Raw genomic sequence first — 9,979 nt, forward strand, 5'->3', positions numbered from 1 at the left:
GGGAGGCGGGGAGGAGGCGTAAATTTTTTTTTTTATAAAAAAAACAAAAATATAAAAAAATATAAAAAAAGAGAAAAAAAAAGATATCAGGGTCAGCTCTATCATTTGCCTTCGGCATTGAAGGGCAGGTGAGGGTGGATGAGGGGGTTGGGCTGAGAGGCTATCTCTTCCCAGTCTAAGCAGTTAATAGGCGTGAGTATGGGGACAGCTCTCCCAAGCTCACAACTTCGGAGCTGGCTCACCCACTTCTCTGCCAACAAGGTTGACTCTATTGTCCTGCCCAGGCGAGATGCAAGATCCACTTGAGAGGAAAAAAAAATTTAAAAATTTATTTATTTATTCGATGTATGTGAGTGTTTTGCCTGCATATATGTAAGTCTGCCACATTCGTGCCTGTTGTCTGAGACCTCAGGGGATCATCAAATTTCCTGAAGTGGAGATAAGGATGGTTGTAAATCACCATGTAGGTATGGGGAACTGAAACCAGGTCCTCTTAACTGATAAGCCATCTATCCAGCCCAGAAAAAAAGTTTGTAATATATATATATATATATATATATATATATATATATATATACCATATTACATTAAGAGGTAATTTCAAATGACCCAAGTCAACATTAAAATTGCCATAGAACATGGGGGCAGTGGGTAGAGCAGCCTACTCCCAGACCTGATGTCCCTAGTTTACTCTCCAAGATCCACATGGTGGAAGAAGAGAACTGACTAATTCCTGCACTCTCTCTGGCTTTCACATGTTGGCTCTTGACACTCATATGTCCCCTCCACAAATAAATAAAAATGTAACAAAATATTAAAAACTACCATAGAACAAAGAATTTTAGTAAGGTGTTGAGGTACAAAGTAAACACACGGAAATAAGTTCTGATACACAAATAGTTACCGGCTAGAATACACAATGAAAGAAAGGATTGTTTTTGCTATAACAAATGCCTAGAAATAAAGCCTTCGTGAAATGTACACTATGTATAAGACACAAAACTTAAAACACCCAGTAAAACAGGAACTAATGGAATCCTATGTTCTTGCTTCTATAGACCTGGATGGAGGTGGGTGGTCTTTGGACTTCCCACAGGGCAGGGACCCTGATTGATCTTTGGGCTGACGAGGGGGGGGGATTTTTTGGGGGGGGGGGGAGGGAAAGGGGAGGCAGTGGCGGGGAAGAGACAGAAATCTTCAATAAATAAATAAATTAATTAAAAAAAGACTATTTGACACTATGAGCATGCTAACTGTCCTGAGGAACTTGTTCATTTAACACACGATTACAGAAATATCAAATTAATATATATATAAGAAATATGGACACAGTCAAAGATTATTATGAAGTTGAATGGTGCCTAGAAAAAGACCGTAAAACTAAACAGGCTCTCTCCTAACGATAGTATAGCCTCACAATTTAAAACTATTCATAGGGGGCTGGAGAGATGGCTCAGTGGTTAAGAGCACTGGCTGCTCTTCCAGAGGTCCTGAGTTTAATTCCCAGCCACCACATGGTGGCTCACAACCATCTGTAATGAGATCTGGTGCTCTCTTTTGGTGTGTGGGCAAACATGGAGGGAGAATGTTGTATACATAATAAATAAATAAATCTTAAAAAATAAAACTATGCATAAATATATACCCATAGACTGGACAGTCCAGGACAACAAGTCTATATAATATAATACTTTAGTATGAATTCAGTGTCATTGAAATGACAATTTCAAATCAGAGGAAAATTCAGTCGCTGATATTTAGAAAACAAGATAGCTATTTGGAAAAACAACAAAAACAAAACAAAAAATAAAAAAGCATGTTGCCACATCTCAAATCATAAACAGGATAAACTCCAAACATATCAGAGATTTTACTGTCAGAACCACCATGATCGCCAGATGAAAACGGGAGGATAACATCCTTGAACACCTTAGAGTATGGCAAGTTTCTTAAGTGTGTGAAAGAAAAGATGGAGTCATTACAGTGAAAATATCTGCACGGCGGAAATGTATAAGAATATTACAAAAGTTGGGAGGATCTCTCCCATCTGTATCATAAAAGCTTTAATCTTCAATATATAAACAGATACTAGAAATAAAAGGAAAATAAGCAAGAATAAGAAGAAAACCCCTTAAGAATCTGAGCATGAAATTCAAAGAAAGGGAAAAAACAAAAGAAATATATTTAAATATGATTTATATTTGGGGAAATATACACTTCAGAAGACTGACTGTAGTCCTAACACTTAATAGGTACCCATTTGTCAAACTTTCTAAACATTCACCAAATATTCTGTTGCTAAATTGTCAAGGAAACATTGCTCTCCGTACATTGCTGATGAGAGTATGAACTGGTATAATACATACAGAGGGTAATTTGGCAATATAAAATTGTACCCTTTGATTCAGCAATCCTCCTTGAGAGTCTGGTGTGGAGCATGCCTCTTCATGGGCTGCAGTTTGTACCTCGCCCTCTTAGACCTGCTGGTACTTGAATCAGCAACGAAAGGGGAGGAGCCTGGCTGTGAGCAGGCCTGCCAGTGTTTTGTAAGGAGTCTATATTGCTGCCTTTATTGGAATATACCCAAGTGTCTCCATCTGAGTTTTCTGAGTCCTGCTGTGCCCAGGTTGGTGTCCTGAGTTTTCCAGAGAATTAACATTTTACCACATCTTAATCACTCGCTTTGTGCACCCTGCTTTGTTTCTCAGAAATTTCAGGCTTTACAATCACACGTGAAAAGAGATTATTATTATTTAATGTGACAGGCATAGGAGCTTCCTGGCCCTTTACCTGGATCTTGTGTTGGACTTTCCAAGTCCAATACTCATGGTTTTCTTTTTGCCACATTCTCCAGCACAGTCACGGCCTTGCCATTTGGGAGCTGTCTACCCAGAGAGCACAAGAATGCAGATGCTGCAGATGTGCTAGCTTTGAGGTGACTGGGAGGGGGCGTGAAGGCTGCTTCCCTTAAAATGGGGGAATATACCCTAAAGTAATGGCCATTAATTTGCACACTATCTTCAGCAAATAAAATACTCAGGAGTCAGGAAGTTTTTGAGAATGATTTTTTGCTGACAATATTTCCAAGAGACCCACTGAAAATCTATGCTTCCCATCCACATAGGATTAGAGTTTGTGGGCTTGGAAGTCTTGCTTCGCAGGCTCAAGGACACTACCAAAAAGCGACACAAGAGTGCTAAAACTTCTATGGCTTCCACCTAGTTATTTTCTGTTCCTGGTCTCAGAAGATCAGGCAGCAAAGGGAAAGTTCCCTTTTGATATGAATATTTGACCATGTTTATCATGTGGAAAAGGAGCTATGAGGAATATGTACCACATTCTTGGGACCACTGAGCTAACCCCTGTGACTTTTGAAGCAGTATCTTGTAGCACAAATTCTAATTGGTTTTATAATAAAAACCCAGAGTCAGATATAGGGATTAAGGCTGGAAGATCAGAGAAACAGAGCAGCCAAGTACTAGAAAGTTTTTACCTCTACCAATATTCAGACTGAAGGGTGATCCTGTCTCTATGAATCCTCAGACTGAATGCTGTTTCTGTGAAACCTCAGACTCATGCTCAGACTGAATCCTCAAACTGCATCCAAGCTCCTGTCTCCTCCTGCCTTAAATTCCTCTGTCCACCCAACCGTATCACTCCTGCCCTCACCACCCTAGTGCTTGGGTTAAAGGCATGTATGTGATGAGTTCTGTTTTCTCTTTTAGACAGACTCAATCTCGTGTAGCCCAGGGTAGACCTGAACTCACTAAGATCTGTCTGCCTCTATCTCCTGAGTGCTGGGATTAAAGGTGTGTGCCACCATTGCCTGGCCTCTATGGCTAACTAGTGTCTTAGCTCTGCATTCTGATCTTCAGGCAAGCTGTATTTGTTAGATTACAAACAAAATATTACTACAGTATCTACTGTACCTGGGCAAGTACAATTGACATTGCTTATAAGAGACTAGAAATAGTCTTGGATCCCTGAGAGATGAAGAACTGAGAATGGTTTATACTTACACGTAACTTCAGAGTGGAAGACATCCATAGTTGGCTTCATTAAAACTCTTTGCAAGTTTCTCCAGAAATTTCAACCAATCCGAGTCATGGGGAAGCTGTGAGAAAATGGAGTGGACCCACTGAGAGCGTCAGGCAAAACTGGATGGTTTAAGGGGTAGGCTACCCTGAAAGCATTCTCTCCCTTTCCCAGCTCTCTGCACAAGTTGATGGACTCATCACTACCATCACCTCACTGGTGGACTTTGCCTTTCATTTGTTGGATCTTCTTTACCTGAAGGGGTAGTTCAGATTTTCCCACAACCTTCCTTGTGAGGACCTATGGTAATGACTGTCTGGTGTAGGATGAAGACAGTACAGTTTCCATATTTTTGCGTGAGACAGGCTCTGTAGTTCAGTCTGTAGCAAACAGGATCAGAGAGAAAGGATACTTTGTAATTGCCTTGTGTATTGTGTAATGGATGAGAGCATTGAGTCCATTGCTCTCTCCCAGGTTTCATACTTTCCTGTGGGTTCCAACTGAAAGTAGCTCCTCCAAATATCAGGTGTTCAAGTGTCTCCACCTCAGTCTTTGTATCTTAAAAATGGAGCAGAGTCGTGTAGCTTTCATGAGGAATGTCTCTTCTGATCTACACATGCATATCCATTCTTTACGTATGCATGTGATTGTCCTTTTCAAGCCTGTATCAAAACCGAACTCTTGCTGTCTTGTGAGTCTCATTCTAACACAACTATCTCACTGTTTTCTGTCTGTTGACTTTGTGTCTGTATGTGTCATCTTCATCTCCCAGTTGCTTTGGTCAACATCTTTGGCAGTCAATGTCTGAAACTCAGCAACTGGGCTGCCACATCCTTTAGCATAGAGCTAAGACATTTGCAGATGACATGCTTCTGGATTGTGGTTTCATAGGAAACAAAGTTGCTCCTTACTTCTATTGGAGGTCAGATTGTGGCACAAAGGTTTGAAAACTGAAGGGTTAGAATTGCAGCTGTCCCGCTCCCAGGAAAATCTGTAATTCTGCTGTCCGGCACCACCTCCACAGCTCCGGTCTGGTGCAAGCCACTGTTATCACACGGCTGTATTATTACAATTGCCTCCAAACTGGTTCTTCAGCTTCTACCGTCCTTTTACCTTTAGTCTGTTTTCAGCACAGCAGTCAGTGGGATCCACTAGGAATACAAACTGTATCGTGTTGCAGCTCTTTCGTAACTCTGTTTGCTTTCCACCTGGAGAGTGGAGCTCAAGTCTGAGGGTGAGAGGAAATGCTTCAAATCTGAAGTCATCTGCCTGCGTGCATTGGTTCCTCCTCTCAGCTTTGGAAGAGAACAATAATTTGAAGTTTTTCCCTGGCAGTGTCATGCCTGCGTACAATGTCTCGATTATACCTAACCCAAATCCTTCTCATATCCTACTTGTCTGTTTGGCTTCCTTAATGGTCCTTGAGGGCTTCAGGCATCTTTCTCTGATCCTTGCTCTTGGTAATTGGACTTCTCTAGATAGTGTCCTGGTTTACTCCTTTACTTCTTCCAGGCCTTTCCCGTGTTGCTCATCTAAATCACAGACCTAAATACTGCCAACCTGCTTTTTCCTGAAGTTACTAATATCTAATGTATTTATTTTTATCATCTACAGTTTTAGTTCTTTCACTACAATACAAGCTCCAAAATTTTGGAAATTTGTGCCTGTCCCCTTCCCTACTGGCACATGGTAGGCACTCAATATATATTATCTGAATGCATTTATTAATATTATAATAAATGGGACTAATTTTAGTCACACAAAATTTTTCTTCCTACACCAGTGAGAATGATCATTGGTAGATAGATCATCAGCTGACATTATCTTTCTTTTTCTTTGGTTTTTCAAGATAGGGTTTCTCTGTCTTGCCCTAGCTGTCCTGGAACTAGCTCTGTGGACCAGACTGACCTCAAACTCACAGTCTACCAGATGGGAAGTAGGGACAGCTGTTGCATTCACGATTTCGGGACTGGCTCACCCACATCTCCGCTAACAGAGTTGGCTCTGGTGTGCTGACTGGCAGGGTGCAAGGCTTGCTCTCCCGAGTGTTGCAGTTGGTGGGGATCAGCTCATTTTTGTGACTGCAGAGCCAGCTCTCCCACCTGTTCCAGGCACTGGTGGGTGGGGGCAGTGGGAGAGGGGAAGGCTTCCTTCCCCCATCCATGCTGCCACAAGACACAGAGAAGCGACAGCAGCTCTTCCATTCTCACATCATCCGGCATGGCTCACCCACACCTAAGCTAACAGGATTGGCTCTATTGTGCCATGCTGGTGAGATACAGGGCCTGCTCTCCTGAGAGTTGCAGCTGCTGGGGGTCAGAGCTTCCGCTCTTATGACCCAAGGCCAGCTCTTCCACCTACCCCAGATGTTGATGGGGGGCTGGCAAAGGTAGCTCCCCTGCATCCATGCCACCACAGAACAGATGGGTGATGGGGACAGTTCTCCCAAGCTCACGATTTGGGGGCTGACTTACCCACACCTGCACTAGCAGGGTTGGCTCTGGTGTGCTGCCCTGGTGAGGTGCAGGGCCTGCTCTCCTGAGGGCTGCAGCTGGTGGGGGTCAGGGACAGCTCTCCTGCTCTTATGACCACAGAACCATCTCTCCCACTTGCCTCTGGAATTGATGGGGTGGGGGATGGGGGTGGTGTTTGTTTTTTGAGACAAAATTTCTCTGTATAACAGCACAGCTCTGGCTGTCCTGGACCTCACTTTGCAAACCAGGCTGGCTTGGAACTCATACAGATCTGCGTACTTCTGCCTCCAAACAAGTGGGATTAAAGGCATTCACCACCATTGCCTGGCTCCTCTCACTTTTTTAAACAAGAATTTATTGGGGCTTGGGAAATAGCTCAGCTGATGACGTACTTGTGTGTGTGCAAAGTGCTGTGCTCAGTCCTTAGCACTGCATCAACGTTGTGGCGCTATGTGTCTGTAACACTCACACTCAGGAGGTATGTGCAGAGGCAGGAGGCCCAGAAGTTCAAGATTACTCTGGGCTCTATAGTAAGTTTGAGGTGGTGAAGAGATATGTGAGACCCTTTCAAAAATCCCAGTCAAATTAATTTTAAAAGAATGTATCAAACATATAGATATGGTGATCTAGACATGCATCTGTCTACTGAGAGCAGGGTGGAAGCAGGGTGCAAGCACTCAAGAAACTTTCCATTCTGTATGGAATGTTTTTTTTTTGCTTCCTGTATGTAAGAACTAGATAGAGGAATGCAAGACAACGAAGAACTAAAGTGACCATAAGTCAAGTTCCAATAGCATTTAGCACTCGGAGAACTCTAAAATGAAAATTATTCGGGTACAGCCATTGCCTGGCATAATCTATTTATAGCACATTGCTGCTAATTTTGTTTGTTCAGATACTGTATACCGGAGAATTTCCATCTCTTCTTATGACATTTTATCTGACTTGACATTTCCTATGGCCATCGTAGTATTTTCTGCCTTAATGCTAATGGTTTGCCTCACTGGCTCCTCTTGTATGAATCACTCAGATGAAAATGGGCATTCTGCAGATGTAGGAAGCCATGCGAACAGCCCCTAAGTGGGAGGGGAGATAAACACTTGAAGTCAGAGCAGATGCATGAGGCAGACAGTGAGCAGGGTGTGTCTTCTGCAACTTCTCCTGGGGTTGGCTTCTGTTACACGACTTGCAATGAAGCAAAGTTTTAATGGTCTGGGTGAAAGGCCGTAGTATCAGATGAAAGATTTGACAGTGGGTTTTAGCAGTGAGTGGTTTGAATGCATTTTGAACTTTAGTAAGCTGAGCTCACTGACACAATTTTCAACTATAAATAAGACTTACTCTTTTTGATAATGATGGAATCAAGTCTAAGGATGCAAGGATTGTGATTGGAGGGCCAATTGTTTCTGAGTATTATAATTTTTATTTCTCATCCTGTGAATGAAATGACTCTAGAAGCGACTGAATAAACTAGTTATGATAAAATATTTACATGACACTGATAATCACTATTTTGCATATGGTGATGATTTAAAAAATGCAAAGTTATTTCTGTGCCAAAAGATTATTGTACCTTTTGTATCAGAATAAAAGTGAATAAAAGTGTGTGTGTGTGTGCATGTTGTTGTGTGTGGTACATATTTACATGTGCAAGTAGAGGCCAGAGACTGATGTTTAGTGTCTCTCTTGATCACTGTCCACCTTATATTGAGGTAGAATCTCTCATTTGAACACAGAGATCACTGATTCATGTAGTTTAAGTGTCCAGCTTGCTCTGGAGGTCCCCTATCTCCAATTCCCCAGTGGCAGGATTGTAGGAAGGTCCGCACCTGTCTGGTATTTATGTGAGTACAGGGATTTGAACTTTGGTCCTCACACTTGCATGGCAAGTACCTTACCTACTGGGGTATGTTGCCCACTCAAATGAAGGAGAGATTGCTTTCTGTCTCTAGGGATAAGTGGTTTAGAACTAAAATTTGAGGTTAATGGCTCTCTGCTCTGCTAACAAACTCTTGGGGTCTTATGATTGAGTCACCACTAAAGGCAGGTTCCATCTATTCCTGATGCAGAAAGACCACACTATGTGCTATATCATGGCAGTCTTATCAACAATGGACTAGGAATATAATGAAGATCTCACAAAAGAGTGAAACTAAAAAGACATAACCCCAAGAATTACTCAGGAGTTTGTGGAGATGGTGGTGCAAACACATCTTGTGTACTGCTAGTAATACATTAGTCCAACAACATAATTATATAGGTACATAATACTTTGCAGTGAAAAGCAGTGACTATGCTGCTGCTTTGTGGGTTTACCGTGCTTTATGTTTTACTGTTACTTTAGAGTATACTACTGTATATAAACTGAAACCCTACAGTAAGATGATATTCACATTCTACCAGCAACAGCCCCACGCATCTTCATTCGCCACACTTCCTGATTGCATCACTTGGCTCTGGGGCGTGACCTCCTGCTCCATGCAGGTTCGGGTGAATGTACTTTGGGAGGTGCGATCTGGGTGAAACTGCTGAGTGACTCATTTCTCAGAAAATGTCTCTGTTGTTAAGCAATGCATGACTGTACTGTCCCTAATGGTGGGAAGTTTCAGAGGGGGAAGAAAAATAGGCAGTCTTAAAATGTATGGTTAGAAGGAATCTGGATTCCTAGCCACTCTGCAGTATATTTAAAAATTCTACAAGAAACTGGGGGGAAGAGCTGACTTTTTCCAGTTAGACTCAGTGCCACGCATATAGGTGAACACTAACATTCTTTTATGGTCACTGAGTTTTATTAATCTACTATTGTTATTATTTTAGCTGTTTTCTAAAAGTCATCCTTAACCGTCAGAACTGAGACTAGACTTCAGGGCCTTAACAGAAAATGTTGTAATATATATATTTGACTTTTTGTCAGAAAGTCCCACTGTGCAACCCATGCTGGCCTCTGTTGTGGGAATTCCTTCAACCAATAGGTACCACTAGGACATGGTCTGAGGCACTGTAAGCACAGACACATAGTGTGATCGCTGTCTTGGTTGGTGGTCAGAGTTTGGTTCGCGGCTTCTAGCACCCACAGAGGACCGAGGCTCTTTAATCTTATTGTGAGATTTTTTTTCCAAATAAATAAATATTTACTATCCTTTATTCCAGGCTCTCCTTAATTGCGCCTACATTTTGGCACCCAGTGTGGAGCTCAAACCCATGACCCTGAGATTACGAGTCTCACGCTCTACTGACTGAGCTAGCCAGGCTCTTGTGGACCTCCTTAATTACTCCTAAAGACCTCAAACTTGGGATGTACCTGTCTCTACTTCCTGAGTATTACAGTATTGCAGGCAATTACTATGACATAGTTATTTTCAGTATTACAGGTAATCACTATGACATAGTTGTTTTTCTTCTCATGTTTTTTAAAATAGTCTTCCTCTTCATTTATTTATTTGAATTCTACAACTCATTCATCATATATA

The 9,979-nt window shown here is 41.9% G+C and overlaps 1 long non-coding RNA gene and 1 pseudogene across 1 annotated transcript; one reads left to right on the forward strand and one right to left on the reverse strand.

Annotated features, from left to right (window-relative positions):
* Window positions 1–122: 122 nt before the first annotated feature.
* On the reverse strand, window positions 123–4,752 carry LOC126515062 (uncharacterized). The gene is made up of 3 exons (XR_007595740.1): window positions 4,291–4,752; window positions 4,020–4,114; window positions 123–301 (listed from the first exon to the last, which is right to left on the reverse strand). It is a non-coding gene; the product is annotated as an uncharacterized lncRNA (long non-coding RNA).
* Window positions 4,753–6,197: 1,445 nt separating this feature from the next.
* LOC126515105 (protein NipSnap homolog 2-like) overlaps window positions 6,198–9,979 on the forward strand; it is a 24,664-nt pseudogene continuing 20,882 nt past the window's right edge.

The sequence above is a fragment of the Alexandromys fortis genome, unplaced genomic scaffold, assembly GCF_014885135.2.
Source record: "Alexandromys fortis isolate MF-2015 unplaced genomic scaffold, M_Fortis_MF-2015_v1.1 scaffold_133, whole genome shotgun sequence".
In the NCBI taxonomy this organism is placed as follows: domain Eukaryota; kingdom Metazoa; phylum Chordata; class Mammalia; order Rodentia; family Cricetidae; genus Alexandromys; species Alexandromys fortis.